This window comes from Callorhinus ursinus, unplaced genomic scaffold (assembly GCF_003265705.2).
Source record: "Callorhinus ursinus isolate GAN/ISIS: 27379988/994484 unplaced genomic scaffold, GSC_fseal_2.0 scaffold3, whole genome shotgun sequence".
NCBI classification, from domain to species: Eukaryota; Metazoa; Chordata; class Mammalia; order Carnivora; family Otariidae; genus Callorhinus; species Callorhinus ursinus.
In genome coordinates this window covers 52,813,248-52,825,920 of record NW_027397065.1, presented here as the reverse complement: position 1 = coordinate 52,825,920, position 12,673 = coordinate 52,813,248, and the positions used below count along the sequence as shown (strand labels likewise).

Genomic DNA, 12,673 nt, shown 5'->3' with positions numbered 1-12,673 from the left:
ATAATACACATGCTGGCATGAAAATTTGAGAAACTCGGAAACTTTCATTAGGCCATAAATAATCATTTGAAGACTTAAACGTCTGGGTATCTGTTTGCCTGACCTACTTCCCTGGAAGTCAGACTAGCTGAACCCAGCCATTCAAATACTGGAAGCCATGGTGTGTTTTATGCAAGAGGAGCCGAAACCACTCCTTCACTCTGGGTCTTCCACCCCCAATTCTGTGCTTCCAAGTATTGGTATAGGGCTGGGATTACTCACAGGATCACAGAACTGTAAACTATTACAAATAACTAATACTTGGGGGGGGTGTATATGCGTGTGTGTGTGTGTGTGTGTGTGTGTGTGTGTGTGTGTATCCTCAATTATTTAATTAAAATTTTAACTACTCTTATGTATTTACTTTTTAAATGCAAGCCACACACTGCTTTTCTTTGCTATAACCCTTAATGAGTCCAATGAGTGAACTTTTGAGAGTGCAATGTGGGGGGAAGTTTATAGACATGTCTGAACATAGCAGATAGTGGCCAAAAAACAAACAAACAAAAAAAACCAAAACATTTTTCTTGTGAAAATCTTAGAATAGAATGTAATTCTTAACAAACACGTTTTTGCATTGCCCGATCCTTAAAAACGGGAGATGTGGTTAATTTTACACACTGAAGTAATGTTAAGATGAAATTTAAAATATTAACAGGAAATAAAAATTTAGATTTTCAGAAATTTTATCATTTGTATTCAAAGACCTTATGGACTGTCCCCTGTCCATGTCACCCTTGCTGGATTAACAATACAGTCTTCCTGGGACCTCTTGCTGTTTGCATTCTCACTGGCTGGACTGATAGCATAAAACCACGTCCGATCGAGTCTGCTTTTATTTACAGAGATTGTTCCTTACATTTGTACTGCAGATCACGATCTTACAAAAGCCCTTGACATCCATTATTTTATTTTGTACTCACCACACACCCATGAGGTGGTGTGAAGATCTGAATGAAAACTACGTCAGTCATTGCCCTCTTCTGCCCAGACAGCAGGGGAGACTTTATTTTTTTTTTTTAATTTTTTTAAAAGATTCATTTATTTGACAGAGAGAGATACAGCGAGAGAGGGACCACAAACAGGGGAAGCGGGAGAGGGAGAAGCAGGCTTCCCACGGAGCAGGGAGCCCCGATGTGGGGCTCGATCCCAGACCCTGGGATCATGACCTGAGCCGAAGGCAGATGCTTAATGACTGAGCCACCCAGGCGCCCCAGCGGGGGAGACTTTAAACGATCACACTAGACCCTGCTCACTGGTCAGGCTCACCTTTCTTAAGTTCACGCATGTTCAGTCCAGGCAGGGCCTCAGCCCGGAGCTTGCGACAGATCCAGGAAGCCGCACGAGGTGAGCTGCCTTGGCAGCCGTTCGGAGGGTGATGTGGCCGGCCAGGCACTGGTTGGTGGTCAGCTAGCGGCCTGGCAGCAGGTGTTAAGAAGCTCAAAGCGGAGCAGACAAAGCTCGGTGGCAGACAGGGAGAAGCAGCCTGGCGGGGAGCTGGGATCCGGGAATCATGGCTCAGAGGTGCACTCCTGTTACTCTTAGAGGAATGCTTACTTAAAAAGGTCTTATTCACAAATACTGAGTTAATATCCCGACATCATTGCCATAGGCTCTTACGAGAAGACTCCATCTGGCTCAACACAGCGACCCACAGGGCTGCCTTCCCTGGGCAGGGAGGTCATCTCCTTCTCCTCCTCAGTCTGACGGTTCTATGTAAGTCTCCGGGACAACCGGTGGAGAACAAGTCTCACAGCTGTTTCTAGAGCAAAGGGGCTGCCACGAGCAGAGGCAGGTCATTAGCTCTCTCCCTAGCAGGGCAACGCCCCTTCTACAAAGGCACTTCCAGTTCTTCTGCCCTCTGCGCCAGGGGCAATGCGGAAGCTCCTTAAGGGTCATTTGCACGACTTGTGCGGGGACAGTGTCAGGAAACACGATGTCCACATCGTCCAACAACAGAGTCTATTTGCATCTACGGCCTTAAAGAGAACCTGAGCCAACGCTGAATTACAGTTGATGTTGGCCGGAAACGACAGGGACTCTTTCCATGAGCGAACTTTGAAATGTTCCCTATTTTTATAGTCATGAACTCACTCTCAGGCTATAGACCACTACGATCTTAACAACCTGCTTTACACATCACTCCAAGGGCGAACTTTTGCTCAAATGTGTTTTGGCTTTTGGCCCAAACCAAATAAAATACAGTACTCAACTGACCACACCAGCTCTGTTGTCAGAAATGTCCTGGCTCCTCCCCTCATGCTTCCGCAAGGCAGGTACCTCGGCTGGTCCCTAGTGGCAGACTGAAGTCTGGCACATTCTGAAGCCGGCTCTGTCCTGGATGGAACTATTGGGAGGGTGCAGGCTGCTGTTGATGAATTTCACTCTCTGCAGCATAAACAGTGAGGTCCTAAAGGGGGGCTGTGTTTGTTTGCTCAGGGCTTTTTCCATTAGGCTTGGTCATCAGCAGTTGGCTGGTTACATATGCAGTCCTAAGATCAAATGGCTGGAATCCAATTATCCCAGCTTCCTGTCTGCAGAGGCTTGCCAGGGAAGAACACAGTAATGTCTGCCTGTCTTGTCAGGCTCCCAGGACTCAAAGTATATCATTTGGAGAAAACTAACAAACAACAGATCCTCAGATGTTTTATGGGAGAGGCAGCATGGTGCGGAGAAAGGACAGGCTGGTCCAGAATGCAAAATCTACACTCGGCCCTCTTCTCCCTCTTCCTGGCTCAGCGTCTATCCCCTCGCTTCCCTGAGCTCCAGTTTCTCATTTATTAGTAGGGGATCCTAACACCAACCGCTGCATTGATGGGAGCTTCTGGTAAGATGCTGTATGCAAAAGAGCTTTGAAAACCACAACAGTGATGGGGATAGTAACGAGGGTAGCGGACATTTACTGAGTGCCTTCCGTGAGAAGGGCACCATGCTAGGTGTTCAAGAGAGGCTGTCTCATTCGATACTCGCAAACACCTTTGGAAGAGTTGGTGATGACAGTCATAATGATTTTAATAGCAATGGCTAACACTTCTTCAGGGTTTACCCTAGACCAGCCTCCAGTCTCAGCTTGGTATGTAATCCCTGCAGCATGAGCAATAAGTGCTAATATCACTCCTTCCTGACATGTGAGCAAATTTAGAGACAGAGGTTGGCGAATCTGCTCAAGATCGTGCTGCTGGTAAGAGGCCACAAGGAATCAAACACAGGCATCCCGATTCTAGAAGAGGAGTCATAAACTTTTCCTATGCTAGGGCTAGATGTAAGGATTTTAGGTCATCTGACTGCCTCGGGCAGGGAGGTCCTATCATCCTCATATAGTCTCTGTTGCATACCCTTCTCCTTCTTCTTCTGTTTTTTTTTTTTTTTTGTTGTTGTTCTTTTTCAGTTTAGTTTTATGTTGTTGTTGATTTTTGCTTGTTTTTATACCCTTTGCAAATGTAAAAAGCGCCCTTAGCTCAAGGGTGATAAGAAATAGGCCGATGGCTAGATGTGGCCCACAGTAGTTTGCTGATGCTTGCTTTAGAAATAATTTTACTTTTACTAATAAAAAACCCTAAAGCTCAAGTGTTTAAGTTCCTGAAGTTCAGATTCGAATCCAGTTTTTCTGCTTCCGGAAACTGTCAACAGCTTTCATGGGTGCTATTAAAATGTAAGGTATTCTCACTGGGTGAGGGATACTGTACTCATCCCAGTGAATTTCCAAAGAGAACAGTCTTTTTCCTCTTGGAACAGACTTGGGAACAAGCTAGCAGTCTGAGATTTGGCAGACCCAGAGCCAAGTACAGTGCCCAGCACACAAATCTCCACCGAGTGAAAAAATTCTGACTTCGGAATGGATTCAATGACTCCCCAAGGTCTCAGCCATTTGCTCAGACTCTTCTGGACCTTGCCTTGGAGTCCGTAAATGAAGGCAATGACACACTCCTTTATCTAGCTCAGGGGGAATCTGTAGCCGTTTATGAGAGAATTGCCACAGAGCTATTTGGGGGAAAGAAAGATGTTACGAGAAGAAATATGATCTTTACGACAAATCACTCGACACAAAACAGTGGTACTGGAGGCTGCATTTATGGCTTTGAAATAAATATCTCACCAACCGGAGGCAAGACAGGAGAAAAGACTGTGATGTCATCAAGTCAATATTGTCATATCCACCAACACAGCCTCACATTAAGCAGGGATTTTCATCTTGACCTTGGGTTTCTACTTCAGAGAATAAATGAGCTTCTTGGAAACGTATCTGACAATCTGTCCAGATCTTTAGAGGAAAGGCCAGAGATTTTATCTGGCTCTCAAAGAGTTTTATCGTGCCCTAAATGTTAGAACTATAATACATTTTTGCAGTGTAGTTTACACGTGATGAGGAGAAGGGAAAGATGAAACTTTCTGACGCGTAGTGAGCGGTATTGGGTTTTGCAGATGCCCTTGTCAATATGATGCTTCGTTAAGCTCTCAAGATACCCATGTAGGGTCCTCCCCCAAGCAACTCACCAGTTCTCCACTGGCACTGGTGTGTGGGTCTGCACATCCAGCCGGAGGGTTAATCACCAGTCCAGGGTGGCTGCAGTGAGGGTCCCTCAGGGTAAAGCAGACCCACCACGCAGCAAGAAAGTCTCCTCTACTTTTTATTCCGCCTCAAGATAGGGCCCCCAGAGACCACCATAGCAAGCCCTGAGGTTTTTCTCCCCATTATTAGCGCCTAGCAGAATTTTATTGAACAGCAGGTATTTTATAAAAGTCTATCTGAATGAAGTTCAGGGTAACAATGAAATTGATAGCAATTACTCCTTACATTCCTAGGATGATTAATAAGGTTGTTTCCTTTTATATCTCTTGAGATACTATCTTAAGTACACTGTCTATATGCACTGGTCAGTCTTTGTCAATTAGAGGGTGTTTTTACTTGCTATTGTTTGTTGTTGGTGGTGGTTTTATGCTGAGATCCCTGGTTTGGGGAAATTTCTGTTTTGTGTGCAGGCCTGAGAGCATCCTTCCTCAGGGACTGTGGGTTTAGCTCCAGGGAATTAGGTTCTATGGACCGAGACCAGGGTGGGCTGGATTAGGCTTCACAGACAGGGTCACCCATGAACTAGGACTCGGCTTTAGCTAGGGTGTGGTGGGAGAAAAACACAGTGGGCTGCAGCAGGGCAGGGAACGGCCACATAAGGACCTGACCATTGGAGAAGGAAGTGGGACTTGGCCCATTGGTACTCGTTCTGTTCTGAGGTGGGACTCTGTTGTGGGCACGGACGACATATTGATGAGCAACTGGGAACCACTTTAAGTTTCTCAGGAGCGTTGTTGAATATGGAAAATTTTCAGCATATAGAAAATTGGAAGGGGATGTTACTTTCTTTTTTATTTTTGTTAGTTATTGTATGTATGTGTGTAATTTAAAAAACACATTAACCTAGACAGATGTAAAGGGAAAAGAATTAGAAAACAGTGTAGTTATCTGGTATGAGGGAACGGGGAATGACAGGTGGCAGAGAAACTAAAAATTCTCTTCCTTTTCAAAGGAAGAGAATTTGGAAACTGAATGTAGGAAGCATAGAGGGTAAAGAAATCAGGAATGACTTCCCACCGAGAGTACTGGAATAATGATGATGATGACGGTGATGATGATCATGATGGTGATACTTGGCATTTGTTGCCCAATCCTATACATTTTAGCGTATGATTTCTTAACCTCACCAGACTTAGCACTTTTTGCCTGACTTTCTAGTTCTGGGGACTGTATCTTTTCCCACCTATTAACATGGAAGCCATCCAAGGCCAGTGAACAACATTAATTTATTTCTCTCTCCTCTGGAAGCACAAAAACCTTTCTCAAGTGAATAAAAAATATTTGGTATCTGTGCAATAGGCTAGGGCACCTGTTTTGGGAGAAATATGAGGCTCAAGGGGGGAAGTGGCTTGCCAGAAGCCACTCAACTGGTGGCAGCATTCAAGGGGGAATCAGAATCCATGATTTTTTTTTTTTTCCCATCACACAGCCTACCACAAGTGAAATCATCAGCCGCAATAAGAAGGTTTGAATAGCAAATAAATGCCAGGAAATTAGAAAATAAATAGAGACTGCTCTCCACTGAGAGGGCTACTATTAGATGACACAGAATTCTGGAATGGCTTTGGCCTTTTACTTTTATAAGCTCAATGTTTCCGGAAGGCTCTGTGTTGAGGAAAAGAGATGCAGTAATAAGGGTGACCCCAGTAAGACTACTCCTTCCTGGTTCCTTCCATTGACTCACATCCCCTTGACCAACTGCCCACTCTCCGGCTGGCTGGGACAAGAAGTCCTACCAGAAATGGTGCCCTGGCTCAACCAGTCAGGGGCTTTTCACTTGAAATTAGAAAGCCCTAGCTCAGCTTCCCTTTTACAAAGCCTTAGTAATGGATGACTCACAGGCTCTTCCATGGCAAGTTCCTGAGGATGATAAAGAGACATTGCCATAGGCTTTGGAGTGAAGAGTGTGGGGTGAAAAGGGGGCCAGTCTGTATTCTGGCCAAGAACTTCATCATTAAGCAATGGCATATGAGCCCCCATTTGGACCCTGTTGACCAGAAGACCATGTACGAATGATTACCATGCTAATTCAGGGGACTGAGGCTGGAATGAAATGATGTAATCCCCTAATGTCATTCAATACTGAGAAGGACTCAATTGAAATTAAATTATCTGGTCTCAACCAAGTTTTTTTAAAAACACAGATAATGTCTGACCTTTCATCCAAGGCTCCAGACCAATTTAAACGACTATCCATCCAGGCTACAGGTTACCCACACATGTTATAAAATGTCTTCTGATTTCGGAGGGAGTGTCTCTTCAAATCTGATGGCCTTGCTTCTGTCTCTCACCTTCCTGCCTTCTCACAGGCAGGAAAATAGAGTAACGATCCTCAAGACAGGCAGATCTAGGTTTGTGTCCTGGCTCGGCTCATTATTGTTTGTATGACCTTGGTTCAGGAGCTCAGTGTCTTAGGACCTCGTTTTATTCATCCACAAAATGCGGGTTATCACATAAAATAACCATGAACATAATAATAATAAAAACTACCAATTATCTGCCTGGGGGTATTCTAATTGGTAGCATATACACAGTTTAAATTTAAATTATACAACCTTGTAAGTTTGGTAACATGAACGCCTCTATTTTACTCCTGAAGAAAAGGAAGTTCAGAGAAGCTAATTAACTTGCCCAAACAAACTGACAAGTTGGGAAGCCAAGATTCAATCCAGCCAATACTTTTTCTGAAGGTTGAATACGATACGTAAAGGGTCAAGGAGGCACTGCCCTATCTTAGGTGCTCAACAAAGTTGAGTCTCTTCACCTCTTGGCAGGGGGAGTGTGACTGTTGCCTAGGAAGCTCATGAACTGGAGCAGATAAAGAGACATTTAGGTGTTCCGTAGTAAGACAATGGGGTGACAACTCGGCTTCCTGTCCCTGCTCATCACGTTGTACGTTCTCCGATTCTGCAACCAACTCCCACATCATCTGCATCTTCTCCTGCATGGGGGTCACAGCCTGTCCCTTTCCGGGTCCAACGACTGACAGAGACACAACCAGCACCCGCCATTCTCACCACTGCCCTGCCCCTGGTGTCTCAACACCCTTTCTATAGGACTCTCCATGTGGCTTCGGAATTTCACATGTCATGGGACCCGGAGTAATAATAGTAACAGCTCCCCCTCAGCGAGCGCTTCCTGCATGCCTATGCTCTACTAGTTATGGACTTGCACCCTCCCAGGGCTCACAACAACACTCTGGGGGATGCGTCATCATTATCTCTGTGCGAGGAAGAGCGGCTCAGGTAGTCAGGAGCTTGCCCAAAGTCACCCACAGTCAGCACTTGGTAGAGCCTGAATCTAAACCCATGTCTCCCTAATGACAAAGCCCAGCACTTCTCAAAACTTAAGCCAGAAAGGGGCAGGGACACGCGCCGAGCCAGCCATGTAGCAAGTTCGTTAGAAAACTGAGGGACAAGGACACATGTCCTGCCGTCTCTTGAGCACGCCGTACCACATCTTGGCCTGAGCAATCTCACTGCGGCCCTCTCACACCCACAGTACAGCCCAGCCATCCCTCACTCCATGCTCTGCGCTGTCTCAAGAAATGTCACTATCGGTGAAATGGTGGCCAGGGTTGTCTAGTAGGTCACATGGCTGGAGCAACTTCAGTCTGATTTCCCACTGCATTTGGCAAATACAAAAGTTTAAGCTTAACTTCTTTTTCAAGAGACAGACACGAACCAAAAGAGAAAAAGAAAACCTTGCCATAAATCAGGGAAATAATGGTATTTTAAAACCTTAATCCTTTTGCTCCTTGTAAGAAATATGATAAACATCTTGATTTGACTCAAGACTGTCACAGAGAAATTCTCTTATCAGGAGGCTGCAGCTTTTGCAGTGGGCGGAGGGTTACGTGGCAGAGCAGGCGCGAGATTGGGAGAACACAGTGTGGACTCTGCAGACAACGAGAATTTCCAAATTCTTCCAAAGGAGGGCAAATTCAGTGAATTTGTTGGACAGCTCCAGGGCACAAAAGACTTGTGTTGGGCACGAGAACAAAAAATGACCCATAAGGAATTGGCCACTGTCCTCCAGGAGCTCAAAAACTGATAGAGAAGCTCAGAATGTACATAATGAATCACAGGGAAAAGCACAGGAGAACAACAAATAAAGTGCTTTTGGGGTTGGAATAGATAAAAAACCTCATGCTGTTCTGGAGGCTGGAAAAGACGTCTAGTAGAAGGTGTCCTCTGAGAGGGACCACGTAAGGGAGTTTGGGGTCCATGTTCCCAGAGGAAAAAAGAGCAGGACCAACAGCCTGACCGTGAGATGCAAAGGGGAATGCACAACATGCTGTTTGCTTTGCTGGGATGCAGAGGAATGACTAGAGATAAAACTAGACAGTAGCCTTAGAAAAATGATGCGGGGCCCAGCATCTGGTAGGCAGTGGAGAATCTTTGCGGAGTTCTGATCAGGGAAACAGTGTGTTTCAGAACCGAACGCCCTGTCCAGATGAGGAGAACATCAGTTGTAGAAGGATGATGTCAGGAAGGATGGAGATAAGGAAATGCATGAGAAAAAAAAAATCTGATTATATAACCAGACCGAATTTCCTCTTATTTCTGATACAATGAATAGTTTTCATAGGAAACCACTTTCTGGCTGGCAAAGAATTGGTTTTTACTTCTAATTAGATGGTATTTGGAATTAGCTTATTTAAAGTCAATGAAGAACTACTGCATAAGTGCATCTTTATTTGTCTGGACAGCAAACACTCCATGGAGAAGGAAGGGAGGCAAAAGGGAAAAGGTGTACAAGAGAGGGATTCGTCTGTTTCAGGGATGGTTCTTGCTGCTAAAGAGCACAGGCTTCGGGTGGGTCAGGCTCCCTCAGCAAGTGACATGGGGGAGAAAGGCTAGCCTGGGCAGGGTCTGGGTCCCACTTCCAGCTCCCAGTAATCTCTGTGTCTTTTGGGAAATACCAGGTTAACTTCTCAGCCCTGCTCCTCCATCAGTGCAGTGGGAAAATGATACTTACCCCACAGGGTCTCCTATAAGATGCTTCCCACCACACCAGTACCTAGTCAGTAACTTGACTAATAACATTTAAAACTACCGAATTGCTATCAGCTTTGACTTCCTCCACTGACCCCATCTCCTGTAACGTTCCACACATTCACTGAGCACCAGCCACGCACGCCAAGCTCATTTCTGTCTCAGAGTCTTTGCACGTGCCATTCCCTTTGCCTGACATCACATTTCCCCAGATCAACATTCGGCATTCCTGTCCCAGGTCACAGGGCTGACCTCCTTGGAACTTTCCCTGACTCCTCCAGATAAGGTACACACACCTGCCCCATCTCTATTTTTTATGTTCTTTACAGCACTGACGAGTACCTACACTTGTCTAATTCGTGTACTTCTGTCCCCTTGTTTATTTTCTGGCTCCTGACGGGGGAACAGACACCTTGTCAGTGGTACTTATTCATGGGCCTCTGGCAACAGACCCCTGGCACACAGTAGGCTTTTGAGAACTTTCTCTTTCTCTAAAGGTTGTAGCACTGTTGGCAGAATTAATCTATAGAACACGTACGTAGAAACCACAGAAAACACAGTGAATACTTAATCAATGGCAGTCCCTCTTCCTTGCATGGGTCCCGAGAATGGCTGGCTCCAAATCGAAGAAAGACAGTCTGGAAGGAAAGCAAGGAAGCGGACAGGGGTCCAAGGCTAAGTCAGATGGGTTTCTGAGGTTCGTTCTTTGCCGGGACACAGTGGATACTTCACAGGGGGTGGAGTCTCAGATTTTCCTTTTAGGATAGAAGTTTCAGGCAATGGAGGGAGAGGTTTTGAAAGTAAGTGGACAGGCGTGATTCTGAGGCAAATCATCTGGAGAAATTGTTCACAGGAGTCTTATGACCTAAGGAGGGGGAAGACCAAACACCATCATAGATTTAGAAGAAAAAGCCCGGCCCAGCGGTGCCTGGGTGGCTCAGTCACTTAAGCATCTGCCTTCAGCTCAGGTCATGATCCCAGGGTCCTAGGATCGAGCCCCGCATCAGGCTCCCTGCTCAGTGGGAAGTCTGCTTCTCCCTCTGTTCCCCCATCCCTACCCCTGCCTCATGCTTGTGTGCTTTCTCTCTCTGAAATAAATAAATAAAATCTTAAAAAAAAAAAATAGAAAGAAAAAGCCTGGCCCAGCTGCTTCGGGTTTTAGGCTTCAAAGAAGGCTCCTTCCAAGGATATAATTATTATATTAGAATGGATAATACATTACATTATAACATTATAATATTACATATTATAATCATTATATTGTCATTATTATATTATAATATTAATGAGCAGAGATGGGGGATCCAAATCTACCTGTTCCCCACCCTGTTTTGATGTATGTACGATGGGGTTCCCAGGAAATTTGTGTATGAAAAAAGGATTTTGATTTGAAAACCTAATTCTTGTCCACCCCTTGCATTTTATATGTGAGATGATGGAGGCTCCAAGGACTAAACAGAAGAGTTGAGATGAGTACCGTGTCCAGAATGCTAACGGCATCTTTCCACTGCCCCATACTCAGAAGAGATTGAGCCTGGATTTCACAAACACCTACTCTAGGCCTAACATCCCATGGGCTCCAGGGCAAGGGAGCTGGACTCCAGACTCTTGGATGATTCATGACACCAAAAAAGGTTTCAGTCAGGAAGCACATGCTTAATGACCTCTGGATATACTGCTGTCCGGCTGCCTTGAATGGTTCCTATAGTGCGTGCCCATGAGAGTGGCTGGGCCAGACCCTTCCCCATCCTCTGCTCTTGGGATGACCATCTCAGCTGCATCTGTCCTAGGGCATGAGGCCCTAACAAAGGTGGCAGACAGGTAGAAGCACACTATCTAAGGGTCCTGGGCTTCTGGCTTTACCTTTAGGGGACCCTGATGCCGGAAACAGAGAATTCTCCAGCTTCAAGAACCAAAGCTTCTAAGAGATGGGCTGGGCTACCAAAGTTACAGAGAAGCTCCACAAAACTGAGGCATGGGCTTGACTTTGGCATTTTATTGTATATTCAAAATTCAGTTACTTGTTTTGAGACTTAAGATTTCCGTCAATATATAATTTACATAAACATGTACAGAATGCATAAATAGAAACAAAGGTGAAATTTATCAATATTTGTCAATAAATAGAGAGAATTTATCTATTACAAAAACAAGTCTGTGTTGGTTCCTGTTTTTCCCAGAATGTATTCCTGGGAACTGCATTAAAAGCAGATCATCATAAAGCCAAGGGTATTTTCCATAGAGACAAATTAGAATGAGGGATCCCAGTACCTTCAAAGCCGAAATAAATCATAGGTATAACTAATAATTTCATAAAACCAAAGATACAACCATCATTAAAGTTTGCAATCCTTTGAAATTATATAATTAAGTTCCATGTTCTATATAACAGGCACACATGTACATTACATGTTGATTACACAGGCCACTCAGTGCATTATAAACAGTAAGAGTGACCCCATTCTAATTCTACTTCACTGAAAATGTAAACAAAATTTAGGTGGTGGCTAAATAGCATTAAAGCATAATTAACAATAATTTACACTGGCTATCAGATTAGAAAAAAATTTTTAAATTATCTGATTCAGTAGCTCAGTAGATTCTTTACGTAACAACCTTGTCAGCTGCTCGTTCATAATTAATTCATGTTTGAGTTTCTTATTTTCACAGAATGAATATATATATATATATATATATATAATTTACAGAGCAGGGATAATTTCGAAGACCCAGATCTTTTTTCTCCAAATAAATGTTTTCATGGCAAAAAGGCATTTGAATTTTTGTCAGGTGACTTTAAAGTTTCATGAAAGTGAGGCTCATTCTTACCAAAATTAGCTTGTGGTCACCATCTCCCCCCACCGACTCCTTTAAGAACAATATCCCTTCAAATGAGAATGTTTCTGCTATATAAATTTGCAGTGTGGGTGTATGCAATAACCAAATGAGGACGGGTGGATTTGGAAGAAAGAACCCCTAAAAGGTGCTCCTTTGGTATTGTTTTTCAACATGGGAAGTTCATTCTCTAAATTGGTTCACATCTTGGTGAGAAAATTCTTCTTCCTTG

At 44.3% G+C, this 12,673-nt stretch overlaps 1 protein-coding gene across 3 annotated transcripts in view; it reads right to left on the bottom strand.

Annotated features, from left to right (window-relative positions):
• Positions 1-12,673, bottom strand: part of HTR4 (5-hydroxytryptamine receptor 4) — a 179,331-nt gene that overhangs the window by 16,246 nt on the left and 150,412 nt on the right. Inside the window, exon 1 of one of the 3 annotated variants that reach the window (XR_012377576.1) lies at positions 1,309-1,855. The exons of the other annotated variants lie outside the window; for them this stretch is intronic. The gene's annotated coding sequence lies outside the window, so the exon portion shown is untranslated. Of the gene's footprint in view, positions 1-1,308; positions 1,856-12,673 lie in introns of those variants that run through there. 3 annotated transcript variants of the gene reach the window in all.